Below are 17,624 nucleotides of genomic sequence, written 5' to 3'. Positions count from 1 at the left end.
GGGGCGGCCCCACGGGTTGGGGGGGAGGCGCAGGCAGCTCAGCGGGGTCCCGGGCGGGGCGCAGCGGGCCGCGGGGCACCGGGCGCTCTCCCCGCACTACTCCAGTGCCATGGTGCGCCCGAGGAGCCGCTCGGTTTAGAGCTGGGGCTGGCGGCGGAGGGATACTCCGGCCGGGAGCCGCCTCACCCCTCCTCAAACTTCCTGACATTTGAACTCATTGGTGCGCCTCGTATCATTGCGCCGGGATGAGCCGGCGGCTCCACGTCAAATAGTGCCGTTGCCGCCCCCCCTCCCCGCGGGAGGGCTCCCTGAGCCCCCTGCCTGCACCCCGCACCGCGCCCCGGCCCCAGCCAGCCATCCTACCCATCCTTGGCAGAAGTTTGCGTAGCCATCGAAACAAACCCTGTGCCCCACCCCTCTTGAAAAATTGATTTGGGAGTTGGGGGAATCAGGCTTTCTTTCTTTTTTTCTTTCTTGCCTTTTTATTATTAATATATTTTTAAGAGCTCCGGCACACAGAGGAGTGGCCCCAAGCGAGGCCAGACTGTGGAAGGCGAGGAGCTCAGTGACTCCTCCACGGGACGGCGCCAGGCGGGATCGACGCCCGGGGACTCCGACTTGTTGGCGAAGGTAGGTTGCAGGGTCTGAGTTGGTGTCCTGCCGTGAGGCAGTGCCTGCACCGGACAACTCTGTATGAAGAGAGGGATGGCACCAGGGATCGGGAGACAGTGAGCCTCAAATGGCGAGAACTGCTTGCCCCTGACTGGTCAAAGGGAGCTCTGGCTAGGAAACGGGGACGGACGGGCTGCGGTTTGATTGAGGGGGTCCTGAAAACCTTGGCCTGGCAGAAATAGGGCGGGAGAGTGAGCTGAAGGGGCCCCCAGATCCTGAGTGGGCGAGGACGGTCAGAGCAGAGTTGAGACCAGGAGACTGTAAGAGGATCAACAGGATTGGAAAGGGGCTCGGTCACTGGAGGCGGCCAAAAACGAAGGCTGGGCCTCCCAGGGTTTGGAGTGTGAGGTGCAGGTAAGAAATGGTGACGCCAAGATCTAGGGGTGAAGACCTAGGAAGTCGCGGATCTGACTGCTCCAAGGAAATCCTGGTGACTTCTTCAGTAGGTGCCCTTTTACTGTGGCCAAGGGGCCTGGCCAGGGGTCGAGACCGAGCGCTGGCCAGCTTGGGCAAAGTGGGCCTCGACACCGACACCGGGCAGCACAAGGCCAGAGACACGCAGCTGGCGACTCCTGTGTGCACCTCGCCTGACACCCCCGGGAGGGAACTAGAAGACTTCGTGTCAGAACCCTGGGCACCTTCGGCTCCACCACTACTGCGCGTGCTTGGTCCTGAAGGGATGGTGCGGCCCCAGGGCAGGAGCTGGCTGCCCTCGGTGAGCCTCTGCTGGGCGGCCCTAGCCCCTCCGGGAGTGGAGCAGTGGCGCGGAGCCGGGTGGGGGTGGAGGGCACGGAGGGCGGGTCCTCTGACCCCGCTGGAGGCGAGAGGGCGGATCGGATTTGGAGCTTGCAGGAGGTTTGGTCAGAAGTGGCCCCCTGTGCTTCGGGGGCCCCCCGGAGGGGCCCGGCTTTGTGGAGGATTAGCGGCCACCGCCCCACCCCAGTACCTGCCTGTGCGTCGGTGGGTATCCGAGTGTGTCTGTGCGTGTCGGCGCTCCCGACTCTGATGCTATTGAGTATTTGTACACCCGTGTCCCTGTGCACATACAATTTTGTGTTTGTGTGGCCTTGAGACTTTCCAAGCTGCGAGTGCCTGTGTGTTGTGTGCATATCTGCAGACCTTCTCTTGCTTCTGTGTCATGCTTTTGCACATCTTTGTATGTGTCCTTGTGTCTGTGTCACCATGAAGATGCCCGCGCCTTTGTGTGCGCCTCGGGCCCCAGTAATGTCTCTCATAGAGTTTTCTCTATATGTGTGTCTCCGAGTTACCTTTGTGTTTCTGTTTGCCCCCAAGTTCCTGAATTGTTTTGTGTCGCTCAGGGGTTTTGTGTTTGTGGCTTTGTGTTCTGAATATTTCTCGGCGCCTTTGTGTGTCTGTATCCTAGAGCATGGGTATGTGGATGTAGAGTTTTTTTCACACACCCTTCGTCCTCTTGTCTTTACCCAGTGTGGGAAATCTTGGGCCTTGAGCTCCGAGTTTGGGCCTAGGCCTGGGCTGCTTTCTCTGGGTTTCTGGGCCCCGGCGCATAGCTGCGGGAAGAAGCCGGGGCGAGTAAGCCTTAGGCTTGCAAAGCCGGGAGGCACCGAACCGCGCGCTGGGCCGGCTGGCCGATCGGGTGCACTCCGCCCTCTGCTGGCCACTGTGTGTCCCTGCAACCACTGCTAGGCACCGCCTGCAGGCGAAAGCTCTAGTTCCAAGCCGGGACCTTCTCCACCTCCTTCAGGCTGCCAAGTATCTTCTCTGTCTCGAGCCTTAAAGATGCACCCGGACCTTGAAGTCTCCGCGCAGTGTTCTACCCCCACCTCTCATCTTCCCATTTCCCCACGCTCCCTGTGCCTTGTCATTTCTACTCCATCGCTCTTCTTGTCTCTTTGACTGAACAGAGGTTCCTGCGGCCCGGCCTCTGAGGCTTTCCTGACCCTGTGACTGGCGTCTAAGACCGGGTCTGGGCCTTTGGCTGCCTTTGCTGCGCATTAGGCAGTACTTGAAGCCAGGTTTCAGCGTCGAGGGCACACCTGTAGCCCCCATTTGGTGCGTGGCTGGTGTGTTTCCAAGGTGCGGAGGTTATTAGCGTCTCAATCTGCGCCCTGTCCAAGCCGCAGCCCTGTTCGACCCCGGACGGGCTGCCGGAAATGTAGGCGACTCCTTGGTTGGAAAGGGAAACGAGGTGTCCATCTCGGGTCTGATTGAGGATGCTCCATCCACAACCTTGATCTCTCTTCCACGCCTGCTTCCTTCGGTCCATTCTCCCGACCTGTAGGCCTTGGTCCTTGTCCTTTGTCCTCACTCTCTCAGCCTTAATTGACGATCACCGGTCCTTCTCACAAATCCGCGCGCAGTCGTCCATGTTTCGTCCATGAGTATCCTTAGGGTTCTTGGCCTCCCAGCCTCTGCCCTGTGGAAGAATAGTACGACAGGACAGGAAGGAGGACAACGGCCCAGGCTCGTATCCCACGTCTCTCAGCCATCCTCAAGCAGTTCCTGGCTCCGCGGGATCTCAACCTTTGTTTTGGTACCAGTTATTGCCCCCTGCGGCTCTGAGACTCACAAGGCCGGAGACCAGCGGCCCATCGCACTCCCGGACACACCCGCGCTGTCCGACGCGGGATGCTTGCTGTCTCAGAAGTCTGTGGCAGAATCCACTCAGGATTATTTCCACCTGAGCAAAGACCGTGGAGGCAGGCTGCCAGCACCGCTGGATTTGCAAGAAACGAACAGGAGGGATCTGGAATCTACCTATTCCCGGAGGCGGGCAGCTCCTGAGCCCTGCCTTGAAGCTCCTGGTTCTCCTTTAGGACTTTGCAATTTCTTTCGGTAGCGACCCGCCTCGTACGAGCGCGCTCAGGGCGTGTGTGTGTGTGTGTGTGTGTGTGTGTGTGTGTGTGTGTGTGTGTGTGTAGGGGGTGGTTAGGGCTACACCAGTGGAACTCCAACCAGTTCATGCTTCTGACCAGAGTCAGAGAGAGAGAGACAGAGAGAGAGAGAGAGAGAGAGAAAGAGAGGAGAGAAAGAGAGAACCCTCTAGGTTTAGAACCGCAGCTGGAGTCTCAGAACACAGCAGGAATGAGCACCAGGCGCGGCCTTGGATGCCCCAGTAAGGAGAGTTTCAGAAGCAGTCAGCACGGGCCTTTTTGCCCTATCACAAGGACCAGAGCCACAGAACACCTAGGCCCACCCCATGCTGCTCTCCAGGCTAATGGAACCTCAAGATCTCAAGAGACTCGGCTGCGCTGAATCAAAGCGGCCCCAAGCCCTGGTTCAGGTCGGAAGCAGCTCTCCGGGAGACTCAGCCGGCCCCAGGTCCCCGGTGTTGAAGAACCCGTGGACTCCGGAAGTGGAGCAAGGGCGCGCCCAAGGCTCAGCAGAGGTCGAAGGTGGGCAATTTCCAATTCCCAAGCGACCAGGCATCCCAGTTAGACTTAACACAGAACACACGGGTCAAAGGATGGGACCATTACTTCCCAACGGCTAGGGAAAAGCGGCCTAGGTCTTCCTGCGCTGGTGAAAGCCCAGTTGGAGGTTCTCCAAAGAGGAGAGACTGGGGAGGGACCCCTGAGGTGCTTCTCATTCTCCACCGGGACCGCTGTGTACTATGCTCAGAGCCCCGAGATGAGCCAAGTCCCTCACCCTTCCAACAACCCCCACTCTGGCCATTAGTTTGCCCTATTAGTCATGGGCTCGCTCCACATCTCAGGAAATCGGGCTCCCTCAGGTCCAAAGGCTGCCTGCAGCCCTCAGGAAGGACTGGGTGGCCCAGAGCTCAGGTCTCTCACCAGCCAGGCAATGATTAAAGATGGAGAATGGCAGGCCTCAGGAAGTACTGCAGATCTTGTCTGAAAGTCTAGTTACTAGAAAACATCAGGCTGACAGTCCCGCATCTCTGCACCTCGATGTCCCTGTCTGTGAAATGGGTATAATGCACCGATTTTTCCAGGATTGCTGGGAGGGTGATGTGGAAGAGCTGGCTCTCTGTGTGCCTGGCTCACCGTAGGACTCTAGACTTACTACCTGATGAATAATTGTATGAAGGGGAATTGCTATTTAGACACGGGGGCTCTCTTTGTCCCCTTTCTCTTCTTCCTCTAGAGCCAGAGGGAAAATAGACTTGTTGCAAATTCAATCCCTCTGGGACAGGTGAAGTCAAGGTGCTGGCCACAAGACTCTGGGCACTGCCTGGGCATTCAGCAGATAGCTCAGTCTTCTTCATTCAGTGTGCTATGAAACCTGGGGCTGAGAGCAGGTAGCACTCACAGTGAAGGCTTTGGGACTTTTCCCCCCCATTGCTCAGAAACCCGTGTTAGGGACTGGTGTGTGTGTGTGTGTGTGTGTGTGTGTGTGTGTGTGTGTGTCTGTGCATGCGTGTGTGCTATGTTTGCATTTACCGAGCACTTTCTTTAAGAATATTTGTATTTCTTGCCAAATGGATGGTTTCAGCATTCTGTCTTTAAGAACAAGGGGCTCCTCAACCCAGGACAGGAGCCAGAACAAAGAGAAGGTGAAGGACCATGTTTGGAGTCATAAAAGCCTCATTAGGATCTCAAGAATAACTCACAGAATCGGACACAAATTCACAAAGGCCAGGGAAATTCATTGGTTTTCACCCTGAGGGTCCACGGCTGGGGATGGGGGGTGGGTGTGAGCCAGGGCGGGTGCCTCTCCTATTTGATCTCTATCTTAAATCCACTTCAAAACACTGCGGCTCAGCCGAATTGGAGGTTGGCCCCTTCCTGTAATTATTTGGTGTCTAGTAAAGTTTTTATGAGTGTCTGTGCAAATCAATGCATCTGATGATGTGTGGTTGTTTGGCTCCACTGCTTGCTCCGTGTGATGAAGGATTGTGTGCATCGTGCGTTGGCCCTCGGAGGAGAAAAGGGCAAGGCACAAGCAAATAAAATAAAACCAGGACCTCTGCATCCATCAGGCAGAGGGGCGGGGCCTGGGCTGGTCCACTGCTGACCCCGCCAACTGCCAGCTTGGTTACACCGAGGCCTGCCAAAGGGCCCCAGAGAATCTGTCGGTAGAGTCTGAAGCCTTTGGGTGTGCTCTGTGGGGGTGACAGACTTGGTGACTTGCTTGTTTTTGGAAAGGCCTATTTGGAAACAGAACAAGGCTCACCCACTCTTCACTCCCGCTGGGTATTAAGGCAAAGTCGAATGCTAAGGAAGGGTGAGTTTGGGGAGTTACATTGTTGCCTGTGTGAGCTCAATCCATCTGCCTGGCAGACCATACAGGTTAGAGAGGCAGGCTGACTGGCCAGTCCTCTTCAGAAAAAGCCTCTAGTATGGACAGGGTGGGAAGCTGGGGTCCCGCCCTTCTTTACCGGACCTTTCACCATAGTTGGAGGGGATCCTTTACCTGTCTCAGCTGGGTTCTGTGGAGCCCACGCTGGCTTTCTTTCCTCCCAGCCCTGCAGCCTTGGTGTGCTTGCTTTGAACTGATTATAGAACTTTATTGAACTATAATGTGCATATAGAAACGCGTACAAAGCGTGAAATTATAAAGGGGACACTCCCGTGCCACTAATCCTAGATTAAGACCAAGGATGCCTCTGGTTTCCCCAAAGCACTGCCTCCCTTCACCAGCTTGCTCTCCCCTGTTCTACCTTCAGTTTGACCGTGTTTGAACTTTAGCTAAGTGACATCACACAGCACATTTTCCTTCCTGTACTTAATCATGAGGTTTTGTAGGAAAAGTTGGTTCTCTCTGCTGGATGAGCAGGGGCCTGGCAACTTGGGACTCTCATCCCCAGGGGCTGGTTTTCTGGAGTTTGATCCACTTCCATGACATATCTGTCCCACACAATCAGAACACCCTAATGGTTCCCATATCTTGCCAGAGGCATTTGGGTTGGTCTTGCTATAAGTCTAGAATCGTCTCCCTACCCCCAGTCTAGAATTCCCCAAAGGAAGCACCCTCTACAACTGGAGAAACACACCCAGATTCTCCTTTCATCAGCCCCCATAGGCATCTCTGCCCTGTGAGACAACTGTTGAGGGAGTCAGCACCTCAGAGAGGTGAGGTCATTTGGTGAGGTCACACAGCCTTGAAAGGGTCAGATCCTGGACTCAGACCCCAATTGGCCTAACTCCAAACCCCAGGCTCTTGTCACCTCTCCACATGGCTCCCCTGGGCATCCAGGCCCAGGCGTGAACAGTCCTCTTCCAGCGGGGAGGAAGCTGGACTTTTTCCAAAGGAAACGCTGGGAAACAGAAAACCCCAAACAGCAAACAGGGCAGGTTGGTTTCCCAGGCCCCAGCAGCCTAACCTTGGGTAGTGCAAGGCTGACGGGGCAGGTTTGGTCTGGACTGGCCCAGTCTCCCTAGATGCTGTGTGTCACCAGTGGGTGGCATTAGGCCACTCAGCGATCATGCCAGCACCTCATTCTTGAAAGTCAGCTACTCAGCCCCACCTCACAGATGATGAGACTGAGGCGTAGAGAGACCATCTTGCCTCAACCCAGCAGTTTCTCAGAGCTGAACTGGGTTGCAGCGTCAGCTGCCTAATCTTACCTTGAACAAGTCTTGTCCTTGACTTTCTTATCCGATCCACTCTTGGTGTTCTGTGATGCTTTAAGTGTGGCCCTAAGATTCTGGAGTCTGCGGGTGGGGGGGCGGATAAAGGGGGGACTGAGAAGCAGAGAGCCCTTGGTTGTTCTCCTGGCATCGCATTTAGAAAGCAAGAGTGATTTCACAACTCCACACTACTGCTGGGAGTTTAACAAGGCCTGTGGTCATTTTGTATGTATATGTGGGCACATGTACACGGGAATGTGTATCCGTGTGTGTGTGTGTGTGTGTGTGTGTGTGTGTGTAGTGTCTTAATCACCCTCCACTTTATCTACTGAGGCTGAATCTCATGTTGAACTTGGAGCTGTAGATTCTGGTTCAGATTGCTAGCCATTTTGCCACAGGGAGTTTCTGATTCTGTCTCCAGAGTGCTGGATTACACCCATTTGCCTGTTTTTTGTTTGTTTGTTTTTTGTTTTTGTCTGTTTGTTTTTTAGAGGGGTTCTGAGGATCTAAACTACTGAACCATCTCCCCAGCCTCTCTGTAGCAATTCAGAATATCAGTTCCTCCCATTAGAGGAGCCAAGGGAATGTGCCAAGGCCCTGAAAGAGGAAGGCACTGGAGCAATGGGACAGCCTCCTCTGTGGCTGATCACAGCAAGGCTCTGGGCTACTTCTGGGGAGGAGACTACGAGGTACTGTGGGTCATGGTGAGGAGCTGGACTTGCACTTGAGAGCAAATAGGAAGCAAGGAAAGGGTCCACCAGCCATGCCACGGTCAAGTGTGTTGCTTAGGACAATCTCTCTGGCTTCAGTGAGGGGCAAGCCCATAGGCCAGAGGCCAAGTGACCAGGCATTGGGTTTCAATATCCCCTTTGTATGCAATGAAGCTGGGCAGTTTGCAGAACAGGCCTTATCCTCCAATTTCCCATAGAGGTTATGTTTCCAGAGTCAGGGTTTCATGTTACACAGAGCTGTTCTTTCTGGAATGTGGCCCCCAAGCAACCCCTGCCGGACCCTCCACAGAAGGAGGGGCTCTGTGGGTACAAGATAAAGAAGGCACAGCAGCCTCTGGTGCTGGTCTTGCTTCTAAGCACTGCGGGTGGCTTGCTCAGTGGTCCCAGTGAAGCTTCTGGCATCAGTGACCTCACGGAAGTCTAAAGTGACCCTGTGAGCTAGCTAGCTGTCACAGTTGCCTGGTGAACCCACCAGGAAGGTGAGGCTCACAGGGTGAAGTGCTGTGCCCAGGGTCACTGCCTCCACACTGACACCTCTGGATACCAAGCAGCATTCTATGTGTGCACGCGTGTGTGCTTGTGTGTGTGTGCGCATGCGTGTGTGTATGTGTGTGTGTGTGTGTGTGCCTGGTGTGTATTTGAGCTTGCTGAGATCTAGAAAGCCCTGTAACTATTCCACAGTGTGTGGAAAGGCCACAGAATTCTATTTGTGCATCCTAGCCCCACCTCTGTGCCAGCCCACATGGTATGCCCAGCAGAGGTCTCCTGCCTGGGAAGAGTTTGCCAAGTCAGGCTTTTCTAAACCCAGGACAAACCTCCAAGTCCAGACACCTTTCGATGGCCTCTCACTGGCCTGGTCTCTGCCTCCCGCCCCCCTGCTCTCTGCTTGGCTCACCTTGCCAAGACTCTTGGCTGTATTTCAGCTCCTCCAACTTGGCCAGGTTGCTCTGACAGCCTGCATAACTGGACTCCATTCCATTTTTTAACTCACTCCTATGCATCTTTTGTAAGTCCCTGTAAATGTCACCTCCTCCTGGAAGGCTTCCTTCACATTCTGACAGGTCAGACTACTTTGGCTGTGGTTCTCACCGTCCTTCTCTCTCCTTCATTGTGTAAGTACGTCTCCCTCAGCCCCTCTCTGTTCCTTTACAGCTTCGAGAGAAACCCAGGAAGGACGGAGAAGGGCTGATGGGGAGCGAGTGGACACTATAGATTTTGGTCATTTGATAGACACACATTCCCCGTGTTGCCCTGTCTCCATCTCACCCCTAGTCCACAGATGGGGAAACCGAGGTCCAGGCATGGGAGGACACACGCCCACACCCTCCAGACAGTAGCTACGAGACCTGAGATTGGAACCTGAGTTTCAACTTTGCATCATGCCAAGGGCATCTTTTTGACCAGTATCTTCTGTGGGCTTCCCAGCCCTGTACCTGCCCCAGAGGAAGCCAGCCCTGTACCTGCCCCAGACGAAGCCTTCCGGTAGGTGGGCTCACTGCCACGGCCTGTGCCTGCCATTGTTGGCTGCTAGACTGGGCTTCCTCTGCCCGGTAGCTTGCTGGCAGTCTCTCCCAGGAGGAAAACTGGAGCAGGGATGGGTGCCACCTAGAGCAAGCTTGCTCACAGATACTCTGAAAGCAGAGGCATTCAGGGAAAGAATTCCCCCCAGCAACTTCATCCCAGACCATGACAAAGCAAGGGTAAAACCGGAGACACTCAGCAGGACTCTGCTTTTGTTTTGAGAAAGTAGTTTCAAATCTTTTATTGATTGATTGATAGATTTCCCCTGATTTTTATTTATTTATTTTATTTTATATGCATTGGTGTTTTGCCTGCATGTATGTCTGTGTGAGGGTGCTTAGAGTTAGTTATAGATAGTTGTTAGCTGCCATATGGGTGCTAACCCAGTCGGTGCCTTAATCACCTTAATCGCCGAGCCCATCCCCCCTCATTTTTTGAGACAGGGTTTCTCTGTGTAGCCCGGGCTGTCCTGAAACTCACTTTGTAGATCATGTTAGCCTTAAACTCAGCTATCTACCTGCCTCTGCCTTCCAAGTGTTGGGATTAAAGGTGTACATCACCAAGCCTGGCTCCCAAACCTTTTAGTTTTGGTAAACTTTTTGTTTATTTGTTCATAGACAGAGTCTGTTTTATAGCCCTGGATGGCCTGGTAGTCATTATGTAGGCTAGACTAGCCTTAAACTTTCAGCAATCCTCCTGCCTCAGCCTCTCAAGTGCTGGGAATAAAAGCATGGATTGCCACAACCAGCAATTTCTTTTGTATTATGAAAAATTTTAAATGTATATAAAAGTAGAATAATATTCCCATTACTGAGGTTCAGTTATTACAACACACATGCAATCTTCTTTCATTTTTATCACACTTCAATTTCTCCATCCCAGTGGATTTACAATTATTAATTTATTTATTTAGTGTGGATCCAACCTGGGGCCTCATCTATGCTAGACAAGAACTTTCCCAACCCCTTTCACATTGCCAATGGATTACTTAGCATTTTAAAAGCTTGTTTATCCTTTGCGTGCTGCATATGCTTGATACGTACATGTGGGTATTCGTGTGGAGGTCAGAGGAAGCCTGTGGAGTCAGCTCTCCGCTTTTACCTTTATGTGGGCTTCACAGACCAAACCAGGCTTGTATGGAAAGTGCCTTTCCTGCTGAGACATCTCACTCGTCCATTCAAAAACAAAATATCTTTATTTTATTATTCCCTTGGATTATTTCAACAGATTCTAAACTCTATATTGTATCAAGCATCATTATTGGAGTATGTGAAAAATATTCTTGAGACTGGGTTTTCTTGAGCTCACCATATAGCCTAGGCTGGTCTCAAACTTATGGTAATCCTCCTGTGTCAACCTCCTAAGTGCTAGAATTACAGGGGGAGGTGGGGATACCAACATACTCAACTTGGTATATATTTCTAAAAGAAAGAGAACCATTTTATCTTTTTCTTTTACTTATTTTTGAAATTTATGGCGATGAGTGTTTTGTCTCTGTGTGTGCTAAGTGCATCACATGTGTACAGTACCCACAAAGGCCAGAAGAGGGCGTCAGATCCCCCTGGAACTCCAGTAACAAATAGCTCTGAACTGCTATGTGGGGGCTGGGCATTGAACTCATGTCCTCTGCAACTGCAGTAAGTACTCTTAACTCTGAGCCATCTCAACAGCCCAAGAAAGGGGATTTTTTTTTTTAAAAAAAAAAAACAACTATATTTATTGATTTCTTTGTGTGTGTGGGTGTGGGGGTGGTGAAGGGTGCCTATTTACCGTGGACCACGGATAGAGATACAGGACAGCTTGTGACATTGCTTCTCTCCATCCACCAGGTGGGTCCTAGGGATTGAAGTCTCCTCCCCCTTTAAAATTGTGCTAATACCATTCACTGTACTGGTTAGTTTTCTGCTGTGGTTGTGGTGTCCAAAGGCCAGACAAAGGCAATGTAAGAAAAGAAAGTTAATTTCGTTCACAGTTTAAGGGTGCCGTTCATCGTGGTGGGCGAAGAAGCATGGTGGCAGCAGATCGAGGTGGCTGGGGCTCAGCTGGCTTTCTCCTCCCCTCCCTTTTTATTAAGTCTGGGACCTCAGCCCCTGGGATGGCTACACTCATCTTCAGGGTGGATCCTCTCTCTTCAGCCAGTCCTCTGGGAATGAATGCGCTGTCACAGACACCCCCAGTGCTGGGGCCAGATATTTGTTAAGCCAATCAAATTTGACAATTGAAAATAATGAACGCAGTCTGGAGAATTTATCACCCAAACTTACCCAGTGATTGTTTCAGACCCGGGACATCTTATGCTTGCTCTTCTTACAGGAAGGACCATGAGCCATTTCCCCGGTCTCTGAAGCTGTGTCAGGCTCCTTTCTCGACCTGCCTGGCTCCCCAGCCCTTACCGTTGTTCTTCAGCCTTGATTCAGGTCCCGCTGCCTGTATTCCTGTGGGATCCTTAAACATGTTCCTCTGTCCTCTGTAATTCCTATAATTAGATCTGGAGACTCGCTCAGATGCAGGTTCAATTTTTGGCAGCCTGCCTCAAGGGGGGTGTGGTGTCCTCCTGCCAGGAGTCCACATGGTGATGCGGCGTGTGTGTGTGTGTGTGTGTGTGTGTGTGTGTGTGAGTTAGCGATCATTGGTGTTCACCATCTAGATGCGTCGCTGTAACATGACTTGCAGAAGGATGCTGTTCTGTGGCCAGTTTCCTTCTTTGTCTGTTAGCTGGGATCTGTGAGGACGGCAGTGTCTCTTTAGCTGCACCAAGTACCATATGATCCCCTTTAGAGTATGCGAGAGATAGTGAGGACTTACTTGGCTCTTGGCTGTTATTTTTTAACATTAGGAATAGAACTCAGAACTTCATCATATCGGGCAAGTACTTGACTCCTAAACCACACCCTTAGCTCCTGTCCTTTTTTATTTTTATCTTTTTGCCTTTTAAATTTTATTTTGAAATAGTCATGGGAAGCTGCCTAGGCTGACTGGGGCTCATTATAGCCCTCCTGACTTAGCCTCCCCAAAGAGGGCAATACAGGTGGGGCCACTGGGCCTGGCAGCTCTGGCCCTTTACTAGTTCTCAAATCGTCCCTCCCTCCCTCATGCCCTCCCTCTCTCTGTCCTTCCCTTTCCTCCCCTTTCCTTCCCTCCCTCCCTCCCCCTCCCTCTCTCCCTCCTTTCCCCTCCTTCCCTTTCCTTCCGCCTCTCCCTCCCTTCCTCTCCCTTCCTCCCTTTATCTCTCCTTTTCTCCCTCCCTCCCTCATTCCCTCCCTCCTTCCCTTTCTTTCCTTCTTTTCTTTCTTTCCCAGGATGTCCTGTAACCCAGCTGATCTGGAATATCTTAGGTATTCAAGAATGACTTTGAACTTCCTATTCTACTGCCTTCACCTCCCAAGTGCTGATATTGCCAGTGTGACCACTGTGCCTGGCTTATGCCATCTTAAGGCTTGAATCCAAGGGCTTTGTGCTTGCTAAGCAAGCACTCAGTAACTGAGTTGCACGCCCAGACAGTTTTTACTTTTGTTTTCAGTACTGGGGGATAGAAACCAGGGTCTTGGGTGTGCTAGGCAGGTGTTCTACTGCTGAGCTACACACCCAGACTGGCGTTACCTTATTTTTACCCTCATTTGTTTTTTATTTATTTTGTATACTTGTATGTGAACATATGATACACACATGCCACAGTACAGAGGTGGGCTGTGGGAACTGAGCTCGTCTTGTCAGGCTTGGAGGCAAGGCCTTTACTACTGAGCCATCTCACTGGCCCAGAGGCTATTTCTCTACTATCCTCGTGACTATAGGGATTTAATGCACTGCAACCCCCCAAATTCCGATTCATGCCCCATTCTTTCCTCTGGCCAGAGGGGCCCTCTTTGGTTGACCCCTGAAACCTGTGACCCCAGGAGGCTCTGGAGGCCCCTTTGCATTCTGGAAGATCAGGGTGCTCCAGATGGACCTTGAAAATGTGCTGCTACACATCTGAAATCATTATTAAGGAGCCCCAATTTCTTTGCAGCAATCATGCTTAGAGACCACAATCTAGATTTAAGTAATATGCATTGCTATTGGACTGGTCATTGTTTCTGGGCATTTCCTGTGGATGAGCTAGGAAATACATCTCCCCCACCCCACTTGGAGTGGGGCATGAATGCCAGATCTTGGAATTAACCCACATGTTCGCTAGGAGAATGGTTTAGCAGACAGGTAGGTCCATTCAGTGGACATTACTTAGGTGTTTACCCGTAAGTGCATATTGCTATATGAAAGAAGCCCGTATGTCTGATTCTAATTACATGGCATTGTGAAAAAGATGAAGCTATGGAGACCATAGAAAGATGGGTGATGGACAGGTGTTGGGAGGAGAGAGAGCGTATTTCACCTCTCTAGTGGAGCACAGGGTTTTTAGTTCAGTGAAATTACTCTGCTTGTCTCTCTGGTAATCAGAGTGATCTCTGTCTACAGTGTACTCCCCAATTTCAGTTATCCAGGGTCAATAGTGATCTAAACGTATCAAATGGAAAATTCCCCATGGTGCTTCACAGCGAACAGCAGGATAAAATCTCCAATTGCTCCACCTTGCCCCTCCTGGGGTATGGATCAGCCTTTGGTCCAGCGTGTCCATGCTGTGACCCACCTGGTGGTCACTTGGTTACCATCTTGGTCATCACAGGAACTTCTGGGGTATTGCAAGTGCTTTCATTTTTTTGGCTTGTCTATTTTTGTTTGTTTGTTTGAGACAGGGTTTCTCTGTAGCTTTTGGAACCTGTGCTGGCCTCGAACTCACAGAGCTCCACCTGTCACTGTCCCCCAAGTGCTGGGATGAAAGGTGTGCACCACCACTGCTTGGCCGTCTATTTTTATTTTTAAAGTGCTATTTATCTGCTTACTTATTAGATGATTTATTGGTAGGAAGCGGGTAGCATATACGTGTGTGATGTGTGTGGGTGTGCTCACCGGTAAGCGCATCTCAAGGCCAGAGGCTGACGTCAGCTGTTTTCCTACTTTATTATTGGTGACTTGATAGATTGGTTTAGTAAGTGCATGTGTGTGTTGGATGGAGTGTGTGCCCCTTGGGATGTGGAGCTGGTCTCCTTCTCTTATGTGGGTTACCAGGATGGACTGCAGATCCCCTTGCTTGTGTGGTGATAGCTTTGGCTTGCTGAACCACCTCATCGGTAGTCCTTCTGCCTTATTTTTGAGCCAAGGGACCTGGGGCTCACCAATTATGTAAGATGAACCCCAGGGGTCTATCAGTTTTCATTTTCCCAATGCTGGGATTAAAAGGCAATCATCCCTCACCACCACCACCCCATCCCATGTGGGTTCTGTGTATCAAATTCATGCCTTCACTGACAGAGCTATTTCCTTAGCCCCCATTTCATTTATTTATTATTTATTATTTTGAGATAGGGCCTCACCCTTGAACTTCCTATGTGGTCCAGGATGACCTTGAGCCTTCTGCCTTTACTTCCCAACCGCAGAAATTGCAGGCCTGTGTAACCACGCCCCCCTTTTTTTTTCAGCATTAGGGATCAATCCCGGGGCTTTATGAATGCTAGGTAAGCCCGATACCAATAGAGCTATGCCCCAGGCCATAACTTTTCTGTTTATTATTGATATTTTAACCTCTTTCTGTGTCTGTTAGTACATAGCTGTGGACTCATGTCACACACCCGCCACAGGGTGCCTACCGGGAAGAAGGAGCTGACAGAGACGAGCTGTAGCTGGGATGCATTGATGTTAGCTTAGAAATCACAGCAAATGGCGCCAACCAGTGCAGGGTGCACAGATACTCTGCACATGTGCTCAAGGTTTGTATCAAACACTGCTGAAAATAAAGTTGTTGTTTGTTTGTTTGCTTGCTTGTTTGCTTTTTTTTTGGTTTGGTTTTGTTTTTTCAAGATAGAGTTTCTCTGTATAGCAGCCCTGGCTGTCCTGGAACTAGCTCTGTAGACCAGGTTGGCCTCGAACTCACAGAGATCCTCCTGCCTCTGCCTCCCAAGTGTTGGGATTAAAGGCATGTGCCACTGCCTGGCAGTTTTTTTTTTAAAAAAAAATTAAGTTGATGTTAATATTTCTAACCTAAATTCTGGACTGTAGTGGGTTGTTTGGTTTTGTTTTAAGTTAGAGGTTCATGTAGCCCAGGGGCCTCCAACCATATACAGCTGAGATTAACCCTGAATTCCCGATCCTCCTGTCTCCACCTTCAGAACTCTGGGTTCCAGGCAAGCATTACCACACTGGGTTTATGTGGTACCGGTGCTGGGTGGGACCCAGGCCTTGGTGCGCGGGGGCAGAACTCTCAGCTGAGCCACAGACTAACCCCATATCCTTTCTTTCCAGACAGGATTTACTGTGTAGCCCAGGCTAGTCTAAAATTCACAGCAATCCTTCCACCTCATCCTCAGGAGTGCTGGGGTTACAGATGTGAGCCGCCACACCCTACCACCATGAATTTAAGTCACACCAATAAGATTAGACTTTTTTTCAGGGAAGTTTATGTGTTTGTTTGTTTTTTGAAAAATATTTATTTATTATGTATACAATATTCTGTCTGTGTGTAAGCCTGCAGGCCAGAAGAGGGCACCAGACTTCATTACAGATGGTTGTGAGCCACCATGTGGTTGCTGGGAATTGAACTCCGGACCTTTGGAAGAGCAGGCAATGCTCTTAACCACTGAACCATCTCTCCAGCCCCTATGTGTTTGTTTTTCTTTGCCTTCTGGGGACATCGTAGTGACATGTAGTTAAGATTCTCACACTTTGACTGTGGGACCACATCACCAACTTGACACAATGCTAGCTCCTTCTTCTTCTTTTGTTTCCCTTTTGATACTTTGAAATTCTTTTCAAATATTTAATATTTAGTAACTTTATGGTACATAAAATGTGTGCTTGATTTTCAAGACAAGTCAGGCTTTGCCCATCCTCACAGCCCTCCTATCTGCTTCCAGCCATCTCTGCCCGTAGCTGCCAGTCTAGTCCACTCCCCGGACACCCTAAGAAGGGTGCTCAGCATGCTCATCGAGCCCTCACACCGCCCCATGCAAGGGACCCATCTCACCTTTTCCAGGACAGGATGCCGGCATCTATCCCAGGACTTGGTCCTTAGTGTGTCACTTGAGTGTCTAGCCTTTTTCCTGATCCCACCCTGGGCTCTCAGGTACAGAGAAGACAGGAGCATGGCCTATTCTCACAGGTTTAATGTTAAGTGGGGCCAGTCATGCTTCGCTTGTACCTGATTGTAGTGTCGGACTGTCTGTCTGTCCACCCACGGCACCAGGAACCCTTCCCGGCACCCCGAACAGTGCTCGGTGCAGCAGACATCAGTGTAAGTTTGTTGAATGAAAGAGAAAAGGAAACAAAGCCTGCAGTCATTACAGACAGCCTCAGCCTCTTGGACTGAGAAACTCTGGTACAAAATTGAAAAATCTTTAAATTATAAAGATAACGGACTTCAGTAAAGACTTCCTGGAAAGTGCGGTAAACGAGATAATAAAATTAACCGCGATGTTAGCTTACATCCGCAGTTGGCCCCATATAAAGATAGCCTCTTATAAACTGTTAGAATCTTTACGTGCGCACATCTATGTACATATGTTTATGCATGTATACACAGTGCTGTTTGCACTTTAGAAAACCGCTGCTCACAGTCCGCCAGGACGGTTTTCCTCCCCGAACATCCCTTTACGCCTCACCATCTACTTAGGGCTTGGATTTATTTTCATAGTGATGACATCCTTTACCACATAAAATAATTATCAAGGGGAGATGAAGGCTGCAGTTACAGGAAGAGGACTATCTAGCAGGCTGGGAGGCTGCACAGTTTCCCAGCTGATTGCGTAACCTTTTCCACCAATGCCGAGGAAATGCAGCAAGGATGGTATCGAGAGGCACCTGCCTGCCTTGGTCTCTTCTGCCCTGGGTGTTCTGTCCCAGCACATTGGCTGTGTACATTTCTGGGCCCTGCAGGCTGTAGAGAGTGTTATTAGCACACAGGCCAGTAGGATTCTCGCACACTGGGTCGGCCCTGTGACGCCCTCAGCACCGCACACTGGATCAGCCCTGTCACGCCCTCAGCACCGCACACTGGGTCAGCCCTGTGACGCCCACAGCAGCGCACACCACTGGGTCAGCCGTGTGACGCCTTCAGCACCGCACACTGGGTCGGCCCTGTGATGCCCTCAGCACCGCACAC

The 17,624-nt window shown here is 51.0% G+C and overlaps 1 pseudogene; it reads left to right on the top strand.

Annotated features, from left to right (window-relative positions):
* Nucleotides 1–3,028: 3,028 nt before the first annotated feature.
* LOC101986329 overlaps nt 3,029–17,624 on the top strand; it is a 45,922-nt pseudogene continuing 31,326 nt past the window's right edge.

The sequence above is a fragment of the Microtus ochrogaster genome, chromosome 4 (genome assembly GCF_000317375.1).
Source record: "Microtus ochrogaster isolate Prairie Vole_2 chromosome 4, MicOch1.0, whole genome shotgun sequence".
Classification (NCBI taxonomy): Eukaryota; Metazoa; Chordata; class Mammalia; order Rodentia; family Cricetidae; genus Microtus; species Microtus ochrogaster.
Note: the sequence above shows the minus strand (reverse complement) of the source record. Positions and strands in the feature narration are given on the sequence as shown.